Raw genomic sequence first — 20,035 nt, 5'->3', positions numbered from 1 at the left:
AAGTCTTTCACCACCATGAAGAGGTAGGCATTCACTTTCTTTTACCTGATGAAAATAATGGCTGTGATTAAGTAGTTTTTCCAATTTCATATAACTAGGAAGAGTCAGAGCCAATTCAAACCTGAGTCTCTTTGATGCCATACTCCATGTTCTGAACCACTACATTCCCCTACCAGACTCTCTAACTGGCCACTCCCTTACCGTGTCTCTAATGGAACAGGACTGAGGACATGGTGTCTCTGGTGGATGCGATGGAAGATGTGAGAACATGGGCCAGTACAAGTGGGCAGCTCAGGAGCCAGTGGCACCTCAGTGGAGGTGTTGTTAGGGTGAGGGGAGGTCATCAGACAAACCCATCATACTAAGCATACTTTGCATTTCATCCAAGATGGGCCCGGGGTTCTATTGAGTCTTGGGAAGGGAAGTCAATGGGACTCAAATAAATCTAGACTTTTTACACTGCTTTGCATTCACCGTATGGCCTGTCTTGATATACTATCACTTCCTCCCCGCTGTTTAAAAAAAAAAAAAAAAAAACAATTTACGAACAACTTCAGAAAGTATTGGAAAGATTATAGGTTTTCACTAAAGTTTCAAGAGGCAGAAGCAGCATACAGGTGGTGTGTAGCACATACAACAAAGCAAAGCTTCTTTTCCCTTAGTGTTCTCCCTCTCCCCAAAGATCCACTCCTCATAGAAACTGTCTAAACTTTCTCTCAGCCACTAGCTGTCACATCCCAACTCACTTCTCCTTCTTTCTCTTTCTTCTTTCTCTTCTTTCTCTCTTCTTTATTTTCCTCCCTGATCTTCAGTGCCTTTTCTAGGTAGCTTAAGCCCCTTCTTACATAGAACCTTACATTCCACTTGTTTTGAAACTTTTTCTTCCCCATAGTACTACTGTACTACTATTGATCAGTCCAGCAAAGGCCTAGGAGTCAAAGAGCCAACAAAGAGTCAAGAGGTAGGAGAGAAGAGAATCTTGAATACACTTTAATGTTTCTTTTTTGCTTTCTCCCAAGTTTTCAATGTACATAATCAAGGGCTTCCAGGAAGAGAAGATCAATAATATAACGATAAATAATATTAAATGCTAAGTATAAAACGATCACTAAGGATATGAGAAAAGACATTTGTCTTCTTTGTAGACACTGAAAACACTTATTAGATAGGAATCCAATGTATAGGCTAGAATGGAATTGTTCTTTGTCCTTCAATGTCTTTGTTTGTTCTCAGTGATAATGTCTCTGTAAAACACTATTGCTAATCTAATATTGCATAGTCTCTTAAACCCTGGATCCTTTACGACCAGCTGTCATGTAAAGTGATTCAGTATCTATGTACAAGTGATTTCCAAAGAAACTGTGCAGATGATACAATGACTTGCAGACGTGCACAGTTGAAGTCAACTGCCTCTCAGCAATAAATCAAATGCTCTGATAACTGACTTGGCAGTTTTTCATCTTGGATTTCCATTTTACTCACCAGAAACATCTTTTTGGGAAAGCTTAAATGCTTTTGAAATGAACACAAATGATTGGTATTTTTACAAAAGATAACACTTTATTTGTTTTAAAAAAAATTGGCTGGATTAATTTGAAAATTATTTGTCTTGGTCTTTGTGTTTTGTGCTATTTTTATCACTTACGTCTATCCTTTAAGAAGTAGATACTTCTCAACAGCCCACAAAATGAGGTTAATAGAAAAAAACCCCACAAAGTAAGAGACTCATGTAGGTAAAATCAGCTTTCACCCTGCCTTCCAGCATACCAAGTACGCACAATAGAGCAATCTCTATGGCTACCCTCCTCCTTTCTTTAGTACCATTCACCAAGGCCCACATTATTAGAACACACACACACCTGTCTCTCCCCTTATCAGTCTCCATACTTCTTAATATAGGGACTAGAGGAATGATATCTGCCACATGGAAGTTGCTTAATGCCATATTTCATTAATTCTAATAGACATTCACTTTTTAAAATTTTAATAATTCATAAAGATGTTTCTTATAATAAATAGCATGCTATATAAATAGCAGCATTTTTTTCTTAGTGGCATATAAAATAGTCATGCATCTTATAACAGATAAAGTCTTACATTCATTGAAATATGGTGCTGTAATGTACCTAATAAGAGATACTTACACAGAGTTTGGGGAATCTGTTAATGTATTTTAGTTAAAAATACAAAGAACAAGGGCTCTTAGGTGGCTCAGTTAGTTAAGTATCTGCCTTTGGCTCAGGTAATGGTGTCAGGGTCCTAGGATTGAGCTCAGCTTCCTGCTCCCTGCTCAGTGGGGAGTCTGTGTCTTTCTCTCCCTCTTCTCTGTCTCTGCCCCTCCTGCCACCCCATTCGGTGTGCTCTGTCTCTCTAAAATAAATAAATAAAATCTTTTTAAAAACACAAAGAATAAGTGATCAAATAATAAAAACTCTGAATATGGACTGGGAAAGAAATTTTCTAAAACTTAGAAAAATCAGAGTTATAATTCAGACAGTACCTATTTATTGAGCATTTACCATTTGCCATGCACTGTTCTTGATGCTATTGATAAAACAGAGAACAAAATAGCTTTGTGGAGCTTACAACAATGAGGGGAAACAAACAAATTCTAAAAAAATATATAACATCAGTTGATAAAGGCTGTGAAGGAAAAAATTTGTCAGGATTAAGGTAAGAAAGGGAGGCAGAAAAAGATTGCTATTTTAGATGAGATGGTCACAGTGAACTTCTCTGGAGGCGACACTTGAAGAGAAAGAAGCAAGGATATAAGTTATGTGCCTCCTAGAAATACAGCATTCTCGAAAAGGAAAGAGCAATGAAGTAGAACATTCCAGAAAAGGAGAGCAAACACTAAGAGTGTTTGAGAACAGAAAGGAGGCTAGTGTGCTATGGTCAGTAAGTAAGCATACATGACAGTTCTAAGAGAAGAGGCCACAGGTGGTAGGGCCCAGGTATGTGGCGCCTCAGAGGTCACCGTGAGGATTTGGTCTCTATTCTGAACCATGGGGGAGGCTCTCAAGGTTTTCTTTGTTTTGTTTTATATATATATATAAATATATATAAAATGGAATAAAACATATATATTTTATATATTTTTATATATATTATATATATATATTATATATATATATATTTTTTTTTTAGAGAGAGAGAGAGAGCACAGATGTGTGTGAGCATACTGGCCTGAGTGGGGTGGGGGAGGGTGTTGGGAGGCAGAGGGAGACGAAAAGAGTGTCTCTTAAGCAGACTCCATACTAAGCGCAGAGCCCAAAGTGGCCCAATCTCAGATCTCATAACCCTCAGATCACAACCTGAGGGGGAACCAGGAGGGAAATCCTTAACTGGATGTCCCTCCCATGCGTCCCGGCTTGTCGGGGTCTTGAACAAGGAATGATACACCTGGCTTTTGTGTGGAGTTGTGTGCTGCTTTGTGCAGTGGGGGTGAGAAAACTGGAGAAAAAGGGCTGGCGAGGATGGGAACACTAAGGACAGGAAGTAGGCTATTCTAATAATCCAGATGACACGTGATGGTAATCAGGAAGGGGTTGGTAGCAATGGAGGTAGTAGTATTCTGGATAATTTCAAAGATAAAGCTGTCAGGATTAGCTGATAAATTGGATGTGGAGTACTGAAGAAAAAAAATCAGCACTGAAGGCAAGATTTTTGGCTAAGCAACTGATAATGAAGTTGCCATTTAGTAAGATAGGGAGGACTGTGGGAGAAATACGTTGGAGGAGAGAAAACAAGAGTTCATTTTGTATGTATTAAACTAAAGATGATTATTATTATCGAAGAGGAGGTATTGACAAATGAGCCTACACTTCAGGAAAAAGTTGGAAGATAGAAATATAAATGGGTAGTCATAAATATATGTGAAGTTTTGGGATATATCAATTCTCCTCAGCTCAAGAAGAAGGGTAGAGATGGTCCAGGGGAAGGTCCTGGGGCAACACAATCTGAACCATCAGGGGGATGAGGAGGAACCAGCCCAGCAAAGAGAAGAGCACTCCAGGAGCTGTGACAGGAATCATGAGAAAGTGGCATCCCAGATGCTGAATAAAGGATCAAGAGAGTAATAACCTTGTTACATTCAACTGATGAGAAAAGTAAGGCATACACTGAGATGTAATTATTGTTTTTGAAAGCAAGGAGGTTATCAGTGACCTTTAGAAAAGATAATTCAGTGGAATATAAGGACAATACTTGGCTCGAAAGGGTTAAAGCAAAAATGGGAGCAGGAGAAATAATAATGAAAAACAGCAATTATAAACTACTTTTTCTGAAGGGACACAGGGGATGTCACCTGAAAGGATATAAGATCGATGAGAAGTTTTGTTGTTTTTTTAAAGATGGAGACATAGCATGTTTGTACCCATGAAAGAAGGGTATCCAACCTCCGCTGAGTTCCTTCTCTCTAGTCTCTCTAAATTAATCACTTAATACAACTGGGGGAGAAGCATGCAATTGAGATCAAAATCTGACATCTTGTCTTAGTTAAACTCTGAGAAGAATATTTATTTACACTTTTCTTTAAAAAAGATTTTTATTTATTTATTTGACAGAGAGAAAAAGAACATGGGGGGGCAGCAGGCAGAGGGAGAGGAAGAAACAGACCCCTACTGAGCAAGGAGCTTGATGGGGGCTCCATCCCAGGACCCTAGGACCAAGACCTGGGCTGAAGGCAGAGGCTTAACCCACTGAGCCACACAGGCATCCCTGTTTACACTGTTAATACTGACTCTGTTCTAGATTTCTGAAAGGCTTCTAGAGAATGAGTTCCTAAAAATATATTGATCTGCTTTGTTTTTTATTTTTTGTTGCTTTGTTTTTTAATAAGAAATATGGGGGAATGTATTTTCACATATATCTGATTAGCAGTATGAAATAAAAGAGTGCCCTGTGCCTGAAAATTCATTCATTTCAATATTAAATCATATTAACAACAGAATCCTAAGGTCTCATTCTAAAAAGAAATAATCCCATCACTATGCTCCTCTTTTTCAATATCCAAGCTGACAGAGAAGTCAGTCTCATTAGAAACAGGTAAGAGTCTCCTGACATCTGCTACAGTAGAAGGCTGACACTAACGCTAAAACACGGTGACTCTATTTATTACAAAAGAGCTACACTGAATCAATGAGGATTCTAGCCCAGCGGTTCATGGCCCTGGCTGCACATCTGACTTCCCCATACCCGCGACCCCCACCCAGCGATTCGGATTCACCGGGTCTGAGTTTAGCACGCACACCCTGACATGTTTGAAAACATCCCAGGTGACTGTAATGTGTGCATGGGGAGTTGAGAATCACTGCCCTGGCGTGTAAGCTTTTCACCTCAAGGTGGAAAAAAAAAAAAAAATCAGAGCTGACTATAATTAAAAGGCTTGAGATGAGATCTACTCTCAAACACAGCACAGGAAACAGCCACCTCCACGGGCAGTAACCTCCCCTGCTTTCTCTCAACCGCGGCGAGCCCACTCCCGGAATCCGGCTGGCGCGGCAGCGGCGTGGGCGGCCCAGGGCACGTGGAGGGGGGAGCGACTGGCCATCTGTGGGCAGGATTTCTCTTCCCCCTGAGTGCTGCTGAAGGTCTCAGAGCCGTCAGAATCAAATTGGTTTTTCTTTGTTCTCTTTACTACATTTGACAGCAGGGTACAGAAGCCAGGAAGTCCAAAAGCTTATTTTAGGTGTTTGTTGGAGGGAGAGCAGGAGAGAGGGAGATGGAATTGTGAACAAGAAAACAGAAGGAGAACAGAATGAAAAAGACGAAACTCGGCTGAAGTCAGAGCTCTAGTGGCAAATTCACTTTGGGTTTCAACTGCTCACATAATTTAGGTCACTGCAGAGTTTTTTGCTTGCATTTTTGGATAATTATATCTATTTTGTCTTGTTAATGGCAACAGGTTATTTTTTCCTCTGGAAGGAACCAATACCTTAATGAGGATCTTGGACTAAAAGCAACTTTTCATTCTTTCATTTTGCCTCAGGAATTTGATTTATAGGATAAAATAACAACCAAAGGAAAAAAATCTCTCATCAACACAAAAACAAAGAATTGTTTATCACCAATTACTGCCATTACTTACATGTTTCTGTTATTCAATGTCTTTCTTTCTTTCTTTTTTTTTTTTTTTTTAGATTTTATTTATTTGACAATGAGAGAAAATGAGCAATAGGGAGGGGCAGAGGAAGGGAGGAAGAGAGAGAGGGAGAGAGAGAAGCAGACTCCCTGCTGGGCAGGGAGCCCAACGTGGGTCTTGATCCCAGGACCCTGGAATCAGGACCTGAGCTGTAGGCACACACTTAACTGACTGAGCCACCCAGGCACCCCTGTTATTTAACTACTTCTTCAGCCCCATGAATTCTGTTATAGCAGCTTCACTAAAGAATAGACTTCTTTGCATTCTGACTTTTCACTACCATCTATGTTTCCAGTTGGACTTCAGAGGCCAAGGTGGATTGACACAATCAAGCCTCCGTGGCTGCCTCTGCCTCTGAGCATGTTAGTTTCATCAGTTCATCCCTGCTCCTCAGGGTAGTTAGTTCCGCTAGTTCCCCTCCTTGTGATCCCAGTCCTAGATTCCACCCACAGGCACCCACACTCACACACTTAAGGTATTTTCTTGCAGTACATGTCATCTACCTTATCTAAGTGCATATCTATCCATGAGCAATACAAACTCTTCATTCTGAATGGGCTTTTCCATCTATATTAATGATATCAAATGATAAATCACATTATTGTTTTTAAAAAATAATTCAGTGTTATGTTTTGGAGAATTGTGCATATGAATGTATGCAGTTTTATTTCTTTTGACTGCTGGATAATATTCCATTGTTTCTTTATGTCCTATTGTCATTTCTTTTTAATAAATTCTCTTAGTGTTTATTTTAAGGACTATATAATAGTCCAACACACTGATACACCAGTTTAAATCTAAATATCTTCCTGCTATTGCTTATTTAGATATTATTTAGTCTTTTTTTTTTAAAGATTTTATTTATTTATTTGACAGAGAGAAATCACAAGTAGATGGAGAGGCAGGCAGAGAGAGAGAGAGAGAGAAGCAGGCTCCCTGCTGAGCAGAGAGCCCGATGCGGGACTCGATCCCAGGACCCTGAGATCATGACCTGAGCTGAAGGCAGCGGCTTAACCCACTGAGCCATCCAGGTGCCCATTATTTAGTCTTTTAATTAATCTGTAGAGACATACATATTTAAACATGTATTAGTTTGCTAGCACCGCCATAACAAAGTGTCAGACTAGGTAGTGCCAGACAGAAATTGATCTTCCCACAGGTCTGGAGGCTAGAAGTCTAAGATCAAGGTGTTGGCAGAGTTGATTTCGTCTAAGGACTCTCTCCTAGACTTGTAGATGGACGTCTTCTCTGTCTATATGTGGTCTTTCTTCTCTCTGTGTGTGCATGTCTATGTCCAAATTTCCATTTCTTATAAGGACAACAGTTATACTAGATTAGGAGCCACCCTAAAGACCTCGTTTTTTAACTTAATTACTTCTTTAAAGACCCTCTCTACAAATACGGTTACATTCACAGCTTTAGGGAGTTATGACTTCGACATATGAATTTGGAGGAGGCATGATTCAGTCCACAACTAAAAAAACTGAGTATATATAATATATATAATTATATAACTACATCTTATTACTAATTATAGATCAATATATATTCCTATATATGTGATATGTGTGTATATATATATATATATACACATATACATACACACACACACACATAGTGTTTTTCTAGTTTTCTAGATTAGTTTTAAAAATGAATACCTAGAACTTGGAATATTGAGTCAAAAGATATAAACATTTTTATACACCTTTGATATTCATTGCTTTCCAAATATACTGTACCCATGTTTACTGCTGATCTCTTTAGGTGTGTGCCAGTTTTACCAAGTATCACAAGCACTGGAAACAAAATTTAAATTAACTTTTCTTTTTTCAGCAAGTTTAAAATCAACACCTTTTTTCTGAGCTGCCATAAGTCTCTGCAGGAGTAACTTCTGATCCCTATCAGCAAGTACCAAGTCAAAAGTATACTTTAGAGACCAAAAGTATAGCAGTAGATAACAGTAGCAAAATTAAAGTGTGCTGTCATAACTGTACATATACATCCTTATAAAGCATTAGATAACTTTGATGGTTTCTGTTTGGACTGTCAGGGTTCTCCAGAGAAACAGAAACAAGAAGATACATAGATACAGATATAGATTGATAGAGATAGAGATAGAGATGTACACACACACACACACACACACACACACACACACATATATATGGAGAGATAAAGACTGATTGATTGATTTTAAGGAATTGGTTCATGTAAATGTAGATGTTGTCAAGTCCTGAATCTGAAGGGGAGGGCAGCAGGCTAGAGACTAAGGGAAGAATCTGATGGGTCAGCTTGGGTCCAAAGGCTGTCTGCTGGCCCTCCCTCTTAGGAAACAGAAGTCTTTTTTTCTCTTAAGACCTTCAGTTGTTCAGGTGAGACCCACCCACCATATGGAAGGTAATCTGCTTTACTCAGAGACTACTTATTTAAATGTCTATATCATCTACAAAATATCTTTAACAGCAAGATTTTGACCAAAATCTGGGTACCATGGTCTAGCCAAGTTCACACACAAAATTAAGAATTGCGCTGGGTATGCTGGGTTTTGTTTTATGTTATAACAGCCTTGTTATTGTATAATTCAATATAATTCACCATTTAAAGCACATATTTCAATGGTGTTTCAAATATTCAAAGAACTATGCAATAATTTCCATAATTGATTTTAGAAAATTTTTATCACTTTAGAAAGAAGCTCCGCATCCTTTAGCTATTACCCTCCACTTTCCCTATCACCCCCAGACCTAAGAAACTACTAATGTGCTGTTTGTCTCTATAAACTTGCCTAATCTGGAAATTTCATATAAATTGACTTTTTTGTAGTCTTTTGTGACTAGTTTCTTGTACTATATTTTCAAAGTCGTTCATCTTGTAGTATGTATTAGTACTTCATTATGGCCAAATAACATTTTGTCTATCCATTCTTTAGTTTATGGACATTTGGGTTGATCTCACCTTTTGGCTATTGCATTATATTGCTGTGCACATTTGTGTCCAAATTTTTGTGTGGCTTTATGTTTTCAGTTCTCTGGGTTATATGTCTAGCAATAGAATTGCTGGGGCATATGGTAACACTATGTTTAACTTTTTGAAAAATTGTCACACTGTTCTCCAAAGTGACTACACCCATTTTACATTGCATGAGGGTTCCAATTTGTCCTCATCCTGGCCAACACTTTTCTAACTCTCAGATTATAGCCATCTTAATGGATGTGAAAAGCATCTCATTTTGGTTTTAATTTACATTTCCATGATAACTAATAATGTTCAGCACCTCTCTCTGTGTTTATTGGCCATTTGTATATCTCCATTGGAGAAATATCTGTGAAGGTCATTAAGGTGGACGGTCTTTTTATTATTGGGTTGTAAAAGTCATTTATATATTCTTTATACCCTTATTAGATATATGTTTTACAAGTATTTTCCCCTATTGTTCAGGTTGCCTTCTCACTTTCTTGATAGTGTCATTTGAAGCACAAAAGTTTTTCAGTTTTGATGAAGTCCAGTTTATCTATGTTTTTCTTTTCTCATTTTCTCTTTTGGTGTCATAAGTAAGAGCCACTGACACATCTAAGATCACAAAGTGTTACCCCATGTTTTATTTTAAGAGATTTATAGTTTTGGCTCTTACATTTAAGTCTTTGATCCATTTTGAGTTAATTTTTACATAAGATACAATGTAAGAGTTCAACTCCATTTTTCATCATGTGGCTATCCACTTGTCCCAACACCACTTGTTTAAAAAACTATTTTTCCTTATTTAATGGATTTCCTCCCACCAAACGACCAAAACCTTTATGTTAACAAAGTGCACTGAAGAGTTTACATTTATTTCCATATATTTTGTGAGGAAAATCTCTATTACTGCTTATATTACATATAGAAAATCTAAAGAAAACTTTAATTTTGTTAGGTGAAGATATTTTTTAACTCTCAAAAGTATGATGGCTATAGGTACCAAAAATAAATAAATAAATAAACATAGGTAGCCTGGGAAATGACCTTTGTGAAAGTCAGGGATCCATTATTCAACCTGAAACTGTTTTCCACTGTCATTCACACCCTACTTACGAAGCTGAGTCAAAAATTCATACCAACTTAATTCCTCCTTCCCACCACCTCGTCACAACTTTAGAAATTACTGTGGAAATTTAACCTTTAAAATGTAATAAACAAACATCAACAGCACTTCTCCTGTTCTGTCCCCTCTGAAGGTGTAAAAAAACATCATGCCATTATAGACCAAACTAGTGCCAGCAGAGGAGGCCAGAGAAGTCATCAAAAGAGCAATGCAGAGAGTTAAGATATTCTTGGGCAAAGTGATTACTTCTTTCCTTTCAGCTCTTCCTTTACCTTCCAGAAGACCAGTTCCATGCAAGAGGTTACATTTCAAGTTCCTAACAGAGTTAGTATTGATTCAGGAGAATCTAAACTGAGCAATAGATTCTAAATAGCTCTTCTTTATAAGAAAACAAAACCTCACAAGCACCCAACGTCCTTTCCCCAAAAAGAATAAAATAGTAAAGATATAGCCTACAAATACTTATTATTCATCTGTGTCAATAAAGATAGGAACAGATAAATGGACCAATGAAACAGAATACAGAATCCAATAAGACAGATACTTTATGTGGGATGTGCTGAAGCCAGCTTCTACCAGATCCTAAGAGCAGATTGTTAAATCAGAAATTTAGAAAATTAGAATCTTGAAATTGATATTTGGTTCCACAAGGTTTATTATGTAGATTCAATCCAAAGCTAATAGTTGATCTCTTACCTGAAATTTTTATTTTTATCATTCAGTATTTTTTGAGAAGGCAGAAGGCTTATTTCATATTTACTCTGTTATATAATTAATGGATTAAAGAATGAATGAATATATTAACTGCCTTTAAACTTACAGGTCTTAGAAACAATTGTTGCCTTCTTGGCTTTTATTTGCTTGGATATGGGATTGAAAAGTTTCACAACATAAAGCTGCTTAAAACCTCAGCCTGAAGCAAACTTTTAAAAATATCTGGATTAAAATTGTGAGATAAGACTGGTTAACTATGAAATAAAGTGAGTTTACTTTCTTTTTACAGTCTCTGTTCAATCTACTGTTGCCTACTGAGCATAACAAGGTAATGGGGGGCACCCTAGATGCTTTGGCAAGTGGTTGGGGGAGAGGGACAGGAGTATAATGGCTTATAAGTTTCTACCCTATTTGGGGCAAAGGATCTGCTTGTAGCTCAAACCTCAATTACAAAGACATTTTTCAACCAAAAGATGTTTCGAAACTTCTTCCAGCCCCTAAGGACTGTAAAGAGCACAGAACCAAGAGTGATGGAATATATTCAATAGAAAGATAGGTCGTAAACTGCAGCTTCCTGCAAACAGAGAGAAAAGTCCTTTGGGACCTTACTGGTAGCAAGCATTGTTTAAGAGAGAAAAAGAATGCCTTAGCAATACAGTGGAGAGAGCTTGTACTTAAAAAGAAACTTGAACAAGTATATAAGTGTAGAGTGAGTGAGGTCTTAACCATAAAAATGTATGTCCCACTAAAGCTCTAGAAAAAGGGTAGCAGGTCCTGTTAGAGCTTGAGGGACCATGGAATCTGAGCTACGCTAGGACAGGGACTAGCCCCTAGAGAAGGAAATGGGAAGTCTGTGACAAAACCACTGCCATTCACTTGAGATTCACTGATAGGTTAATAATTTAATAATAGCTCTTTTCATAATATGAGGGGGTTCCACTATTCTCAATTAATCCTTTACAAAATCTGGAGTAAGCAAAATCCCTTGACATAGATCACGACTCTTAAATGGAATCACATCGGTACACTTGCAGGGATATTTGGATCAAAACTAAAGGTCTACACAAAATTTCATGTCAATATGTGAATTTTCCTAGGTAATGGGTCCATCAATTTCTTTAGACCCTCAAAGAGAACTATGACCCTAAAAGGTCAAGAACCAGTATTCTAGATAAAAATCAAAACTGGACAGGTCATACCTCATTTGTCTAGTCAAGATTCTGGTGTTCAGAGCAAGAAAACTAAATAAACATCCCACAGATAAAAATACTCATTGACAAACTTTTTTCTTTCTGAGTTCCCTATGTTACACTATTTTCATGGTGGAAAAAAACCATAAAGTGCAGCATAAACAGTTTTCTCCAAAATCATTAGACTCAAAATGGGTCACCAATTATGAATCTTTTCTTTGCAAATATTTTCATCTATTTCCTGTTCAAGAGCAAAATCCCCTGGTCTACACATTCAGGCTCCATCTGTAAATATAGATCTGAAAAAACTAGCCAAAAGAGAAGGAATCAGGAGGGACAAGGCACAGTAAGTGACTTGTAGGCCTACTGCCTTGTTTCATTTAGGTTCTGGGCACCAACACATGTTCCTTTTCATTGAGACACAGGCATCATGACTAGATGTGATGCTTTTACCTGTGAATATGAGCAGGGCAAGAGGCAAGATCAACTGACAGTCCTCACTGAGAACAAGAGAATTTCAGAAAAAGTTCTTCAGATTCTAGAATGGACATTATTCCCATTCCACACTTGGGGAAAATACTAAGGTAGAGAAATACTTGGCAAAAAAAAAAAAAAAAAAAAGAAGGAGGAACATGTGTGTGTGTTAAGGATAAGTAACAAGGGAGAGGAGCAGGAGGACAGGTATCCAAAAGCTACAGTGCTAAGGGAAGTACAGTATCCTTTGTCAAGTAACAAACACAGATCCTGCCTCTGTGACAATGTAGGGTAATATAATTTGGCCTGTGTTGTGGGTAGAAATCTGTTTATTATGTGTTACATATTTAGGATGACCCATCATTATGTGTCCCTGTGGCCTCCAAGTGAGGCATCTGATATCTATAGTGCACAAAATCAGATCCTTTGGAACAGTTACACACAATACATGCAACACTGGATTTAAACATGGGATCCCAGCATGCGATTGGAGAAAAAAGTTGGACTGGGCATGGTGGGTGAAGGGACCTGTAACACACAGTAAACATACATCTGCTTCAAAGGGCAGTGGCAGCAGAGGCTACACTGGCAGCTGTGCCCCGGAGGTGGTGGAGCTGTTTCACATGGACCAATCTAGAACCACACCAGGAAGGATCACCCAGCATTGAGATATACCTGCAGGGCTTGTGAACCATTCCTGTCTGTAACTTTAGGAAACTGATGTGTTCCCTAGGCCATTTCAGTATTGCTACTTGAGCAATAACTGATCAGATAACAAGGACAACATACACAACCTCCAACTAAAATCTGGTTGTGGTTTAGACAATGAAATGGTACACCATTAGAAAATGTTAGAACTGCTGCTCCTCGGGATGCTCCAAAGTGTATGTGCACTCTCCTTCAAACGGGCCTCTTCCTTTGGAGTCAGAGTCACCTTCACAGCATCTAAGATCCTAATCTGTCCCAAGATGCAAAGAACACTAAGGAAGACATCACCTTTCATTCCACAGAAACCCTGAGTTACGGTGGAAATTGGATGCATGCACCCACATAAGAGTCTTCATTATACTTTCTGCCAAATCTGCCACACACAGTCCAGTGACCCAGGAAGTGCAGCCTTCTGGTTGGCTCACCTTGTAGGCCCTCTCAACCACCTGTTTGTGAAACTCTCTCTGTTGTTCCTTATCTGCATCAGCGCCTAAGTTGGAGTGAAGATTCTTCATGGAGAAACCCAAAGCATTGACTCCACTCTCTACATAGGCATGCCGGCGTCTCTGTGTTCCACGAGTACCTACCCACAACAGCTCAATGGGCAAACTCCCAGCTTTCCCCCTTTAGGTAATGGAACCAGGATGGAACTGGACTGGATCCAGATTTCAACCACTTCCAATAACACTTGGAAAGACACTTATCTTCTAAGCCACATAGGTCAAGATATCCTCTGGATTGGAAACCATGAGCCACTTGCAGTTTGGGGCTCTATTTTACAGTGTTACAACATAACCTTTTGCTACTGGCATAGTTTTTTATTTTACTTCTACCACATTTTTGAGAACCACATAAAAATTAATATATGTTCATATAAAATTAAATATGAATATAAATATATTTTAGAATATATATAAATGTAAAAATATATTTTTATATATGCACACACATGTCAAGTCATAGTAAACGGAAAGGCTATCCTATATGTTCATCTCCTTGTAAAGGGCAGTCTATGATACTACAAATTCTGTTCAAGTCTGTGACTTAGCTCTACTTTCTCCAGAGCCCTACAACCCAAAGAGAGCTTTTCCTAACCTTCTACTGACCTTCTTTTCTAAACTGCTCACCTGAGATTCATATGTTTGTAGGTATATTGCCTTATATTGCGGTTTTATATCATTTTAAACTCTTGAACATTTGGATAGTCACAGTTTTTTTTTTCTTTCTCTAAGAAGATTTTATGCTCACTAAACACTATCCTTTATACTTTTCTGCAACCCCATGTACAGTTTTGGCTTAGAGTTGGCCCTCATTATCAAAGAGAATGCCTGGCCCTGCTAATTCACCGAATTTCTAGCTGGAGCTCTCCTCAGAATATCTGGGTTTCTAGAGTGGCTGGGTTTCCAAATCTGGAAGAGCGTTATTCGCTCTCTAATAAAACATATAAAGATCTTTTTAAAAAGCATCAAACAATTCATGGGAGATAAACTCCTTATTTTCAAGGCTGTATGATAGAGTTGGAGGGGCAGTTCCCATAGGAAATGCCCTCTCTTTCTGAAATAACCCATCAGTTCCTTGGCAGGTGGGTCACCCACTGTTACTGTCTCAACACCTTTAGCAGAAAGTTTCTTTTTGGCAGTCTCCTCCGCTCCAGTTGGTCCCTAACAACCTAGCTCCCACTAGAAGATTTAATTGAAATCTGTAAAATCTTCTTCACAAAATCAGAAATGCCACCTAATACCTACTTTATTTTAGTTTACTTTATTGTACTAGTCAGGGCTCTCCTGAGAAACAGAACCAAGAGGATGTGTGTCTAGTTACATGCACATATACACACCTATGCGTACGCATATTTATATAGGAGATTCTAAGGAGTTGGTTCATGTACTTTTGGAGACTGGTAGGTCCAAAACCTGCAGGGTGGGCTGGCTGCCTGGGGACACAGAGAAGAACCTATGCTACAGTTCAAATCTGCCATCTGCTACAGGTTTTTCCCTTGCTCAGAGAAGGTAAGTCTTTTTTTCTGAAGGTCAGGCCTTGAAATGAGTGCATGAGGCCCACTCATTATGGAGGAGAATCTAATTTATTCAAAGTCCACCAATTTAAAAAGAAATCTTATCCAGATCACTCTCTTAGAAGCATGTAGACTAATGTTCAACCAAATATCTGGCACCATGGCCCAGCTACACTGACACATAAAATTTGTTATTACATTTGGTTTATTATTTTATTTTAACCACAGATGCCTCAACACTCCCTTCTTAATGTGACTCTTTTCTGCCCGAGAGCGGGGTGGGGGGGGGGGAATCTGCCTGCAGCTTACTTATCAATGTATCCACAATACCAGTTTCATAGATGGATGAACACCAAAAATTGTTTCTGGCAAAGACTATAACATGACTGCAAACTCCAAGCTGCTTATTATCACAGCTGGGGCACAGCAGCAGGAGGGACAAAGCCGTCTTAATTTGGTCAAGCCTAACATGAACATCTTTAAATTCATCGATCCTAATATTGGAAAATACAGCCCAAACTGTAGGTTGCTTATTCTTTCCAATCCACTGGGATATCTTGACCTATGTGGTTTGGAAGATACATGTCTTTCTCCAAAACTGTGTTATTAGAAGTGGTTGCAATCTGGATCCAGCATGGTTCCATTACCTAAAGAGGGAAAAGTTGGGAGTTTTCCCACTGAGTTTGTCATGGTAGGTCCTCAGGGAGCGTGGAGACTCTAGTGTGCCTGTGTGCAGTAGAATCAATGTTGTGGGTGTCTCCTTGAGGAATCTGCACAAGGTGAGCCAACCGGAAGACTGCACTTCCTGGGCCACTGGACTGTGTGTGGCAGATTTGGCAGAGAGTATAATAAAGACTCTTATGTGGGTGCATGCATCCAATTTCCACCGTAACTCAGGGTTTCTGTGGAATGAAAGGTGATTATCTTCCTTAGTATTCTTTGCATTTTGGGACAGATTAGGATCTCAGATGCTGTGAAGGTGACTCTGACTCCGAAGGAAGAGGCCCGTTTGAAGGAGAGTGCACATACACTTTGGAGCATCCCGAGGAGCAGCAGTTCTAACATTTTCTAATGGTGTACCATTTCATTGTCTAAATCACAACCAGATTTTAGTTGGAGGTTGTGTATGTTGTCCTTGTTATCTGATCAGTTATTGCTCATGTAGCAATACTGAAATGGCCTAGGGAACACATTAGTTTCCTAAAGTTACAGACAGGAATGGTTCACAAGCCCTGCAGGTATATCTCAATGCTGGGTGATCCTTCCTGGTGTGGTTCTAGATTGGTCCATGTGAAACAGCTCCACCACCTCCGGGGCACAGCTGCCAGTGTAGCCTCTGCGGCCACTGCCCTTTGAAGCAGATGTGTGTTTACTGTGTGTTACAGGTCCCTTCACCCACCATGTCCAGTCCAACTTTTTTCTCCAATCACATGCTGGGATCCCATGTTTAAATCCAGTGTTGCATCTATTGTGAGATTATATATATATCAGAATATAGAATACATTGTCATTTAAAGTAACAAGAAAGGTTTGTATATAAACAATGCAACCAACTATCCGTGTGTCACACCAACTGAAATTCTAAATAATCTTTGAACAGTAAAAAAATAAAAAATGATGACCACTAATCTTTAATTATCTTTCTTTAAATCCTTCTGGAAAACTTGGTTTATAAATAAATCTTCCCATTTTATTTATTTTTTTTTTTTTTTTAAATACTACCCCCCCACACACACAGTATTGGAAGTGAGGTGAGTGTATAGCAAGAGCTCTTGGTTGATGCCGTCTCAGCAATATTTAACTGTTCCTATGAATGCCATATTGTCATTCAGTGATCAGATCCCTTATGAAATAGGTTTTGAGCTGATTCTGCACATGGTTTCTTTCAGTCATTCTTTGTCTTCCTTCACTTTGCTCCGTTTAGGGAGGTAAAGGTGGGATGCTGACCCTTGTAGATTGCATGTCAAAGGCCTCAGTACTATCTGGTTTCTGGCTGAGTTTGATCAACAAGGGCACTGGCAGTTCAGGGGTAAGAAGAAGCAGGGACAACTTTTCTCTTCCTTGTGAGCCTCAAGTTGCTGAAACACATAGCTCAGCATCATAAATCTTCCCATTTCCCAGTTTTGCCTTATGGAAATGCTCTCTGGAATACAAACCACTAGAAGGGAAGGTAAGACCATTTTCTTAAAATTAAAGTAATAATAATAAATAAATAAGGCAAAATAAAATAAATCAAATCGAAGAAATGGTAATGCAACTCAAGAGAACACAGTCTGCAAAGAAAATTTCTCACTTAATGCATTTTGTCAGCAAACTACAAAGGGTCCTTAAGAACCTTGGAAATGGTAAGGAGGAAGCAATCAAAATGATTTTTTAAGTCTCCTCCAAATTATAGCCATTGGGAGCTATTCTAAAGCTAGTGAGTTTAATCTCTATTTTTAAAAGTTCTTACAGGGCGCCTTAGTGGCTCAGTGGGTTGGGCCGCTGCCTTCGGCTCGGGTCGTGATCTCAGGGTCCTGGGATCAAGTCCCGCGTGGGGCTCTCTGCTCAGCGGGGAGCCTGCTTTTCTCTCTCTCTCTGCCTCTCCATCTACTTGTGATCTCTGTCAAAAAAATAAAATCTTAAAAAATAAATAAATAAATAAAAAATAAAAGTTCTTACAATAATGAAATTACCTTTTCTGTGAGAGACTAAGGAAGAATGTTCACAGATATTTGGTTTGTGGTAGTGCCACAAATTCCAAAGAATGCACTGGCTATATTCAATAAACAGATTATTTTCTGAAAGAATGATTTTCCATATCACAGTTGATGTAACCAGTCATAGACCATGCTCATCTATCAACCACAAACTTAACTCTTTTCCTCCCTGAAGATAGGCACACCTCCCAAGTTCTCTGTTTCTCTTACATTCTGTATTGACTCAATATCATTGGTATAGTCCTTCTTTTCTTCCTTTGCTATTTCTGGTTGAATTACTTAAGCTGTTTGAAACTATGGAATTCCCTTAGGAAATAACTATTGATCTGTTAGAACACAAAGATGACTCTTAAGCACCTTTTCCTAGAACTTTTGAGAAACACTACCTAAGAAAACAAACCCCAAGCTCAAATTGAAAGCCAAACAAAGTAGCTGACTATATTCTGGTAGAAATCATTAGAGACATTGCTCCATAGACTATGGATAAATAGTTCAACTACTATGAGTTCTAATTTTAGTGTTTACATGCCTAAGGTATTAATTTTTTGTCACTGAGACTGAGTCAGTATTAGAGGGTTTGAGGTCTATTCATAACGAACATATTTTTCTATGATATCCTACATAATCTTGAAGGATTCATATGCATTGCAAAATGCCTTTGATCCTTCATACAGACCTGCCCTGCCTCAGATAAGCTAAGTTGAGGTGCTATCTTTTGTCAAAAGATGATACCACCCCCTCCACAACTTGTTTTCCATTATGCGAAGATGGTGTAATTTTCCCCTGAGGTATAAGGTCGAAGTTTGATGTTTTACAAAATAAGACTTCAAATTGAAAACTCAGAAAAAGATATGTTTCTTGCAATTTTTGAGTATGAGAAATAACAAAGGAAAGAATAACTTTCATTATAGGTTTGGGGAAGAAATGCTGATGTGTAGTCACAAGTTGTCCAGCACATTGGAAAAAGCAAAACATTCGGTCTATCGAGAGAACCCAGAAACATACTGCTGCCTATAAGTAAAGAGTTTGGGCTTTAGACCACCTAAGGCTTTCTACTAGCTCTAAACTACTGTGATTGTAATGGTGTAGTTTCTTTATGCTCTCTGATCTTGTGATGTGGAGCACTTAAGGATTCTTTGCTTATTCATCCTTTTCCCTGCATTTCTCTCTGTCATTTCATTTGGAAAAGATAATTATCAATGATATCTTCTTAAGAAATGTCCTTCTCTACCTTTTTTCCCACTTTGTAACAGAAACCATTGATGCCATAGATACTCCCTAGTGACTTTATGGATATTCTTCTCTGCCCTGTGTCCTTTACTGGGGCATATAAATGTTGACTTAAAGAAGCAGCTTAGACTTCTCCTTCCAGTTAGGATGAAGAAGGATGCAAAAGACCTTTGCTTTGATAGTAACTGCAGGAAAAGAACCAGACAAAATAAAAACAATACTTCTCTATGAGGCTAGTGAAAACACAGACAGCAAAGAGGCCTTGATAAACTACATTCCAGAAAGAAATGAGCCCATCATAGGTAAGCAGAGAATGGCAGTAGCTTTTATACCTGGATCCAGGGCCCCAGGTGAGCTGTCAGAGATAGGAAGACCTTGTGGGGCGAGGGGGGAAATAGCCAGTCCTTTCTTGGATGACTGGGCTGGTGAGCAAAGCGCAATCACATGGTCCTGGGGATTTATACAGTGATTGGACTTTGGGGCCAAAAGTGAATCCAATATATCTTAAAGTGCAGTCAACCCCTCCCAGCTCAAGATCAAAAGGCTCCAATGTTCTTTCATTCACAATGTTTGGAAATCTCTCTTCTCACTTCACTCTTTCACTCAGACTCATACCCTCTATCTTTCTCTCAAAAATCTGAGGAAGCAGAAAACCGTGAGAAGATAAAGTTTGGAAGACAGAGAAACAGACTCAGAGATAAACTAGTTGCTGAATTAGTAGAACTTTAAGCAACTCTACGCCAATAAAGTAGAACTTTAAAACAGGAACTTTAAAACAACTAT

General features: G+C 38.6%; 1 pseudogene; it reads left to right on the top strand.

Moving 5' to 3' along the window:
• The first annotated feature begins 230 nt into the window (after positions 1-230).
• Positions 231-16,507, top strand: LOC101673366 (annotated as a pseudogene).
• Positions 16,508-20,035: the final 3,528 nt, after the last annotated feature.

Source organism: Mustela putorius, unplaced genomic scaffold (assembly GCF_011764305.1).
Source record: "Mustela putorius furo isolate JIRA1106 unplaced genomic scaffold, ASM1176430v1.1 tig00000166_pilon_pilon_pilon, whole genome shotgun sequence".
Taxonomy (NCBI): Eukaryota; Metazoa; Chordata; class Mammalia; order Carnivora; family Mustelidae; genus Mustela; species Mustela putorius.
Note: the sequence above shows the minus strand (reverse complement) of the source record. Positions and strands in the feature narration are given on the sequence as shown.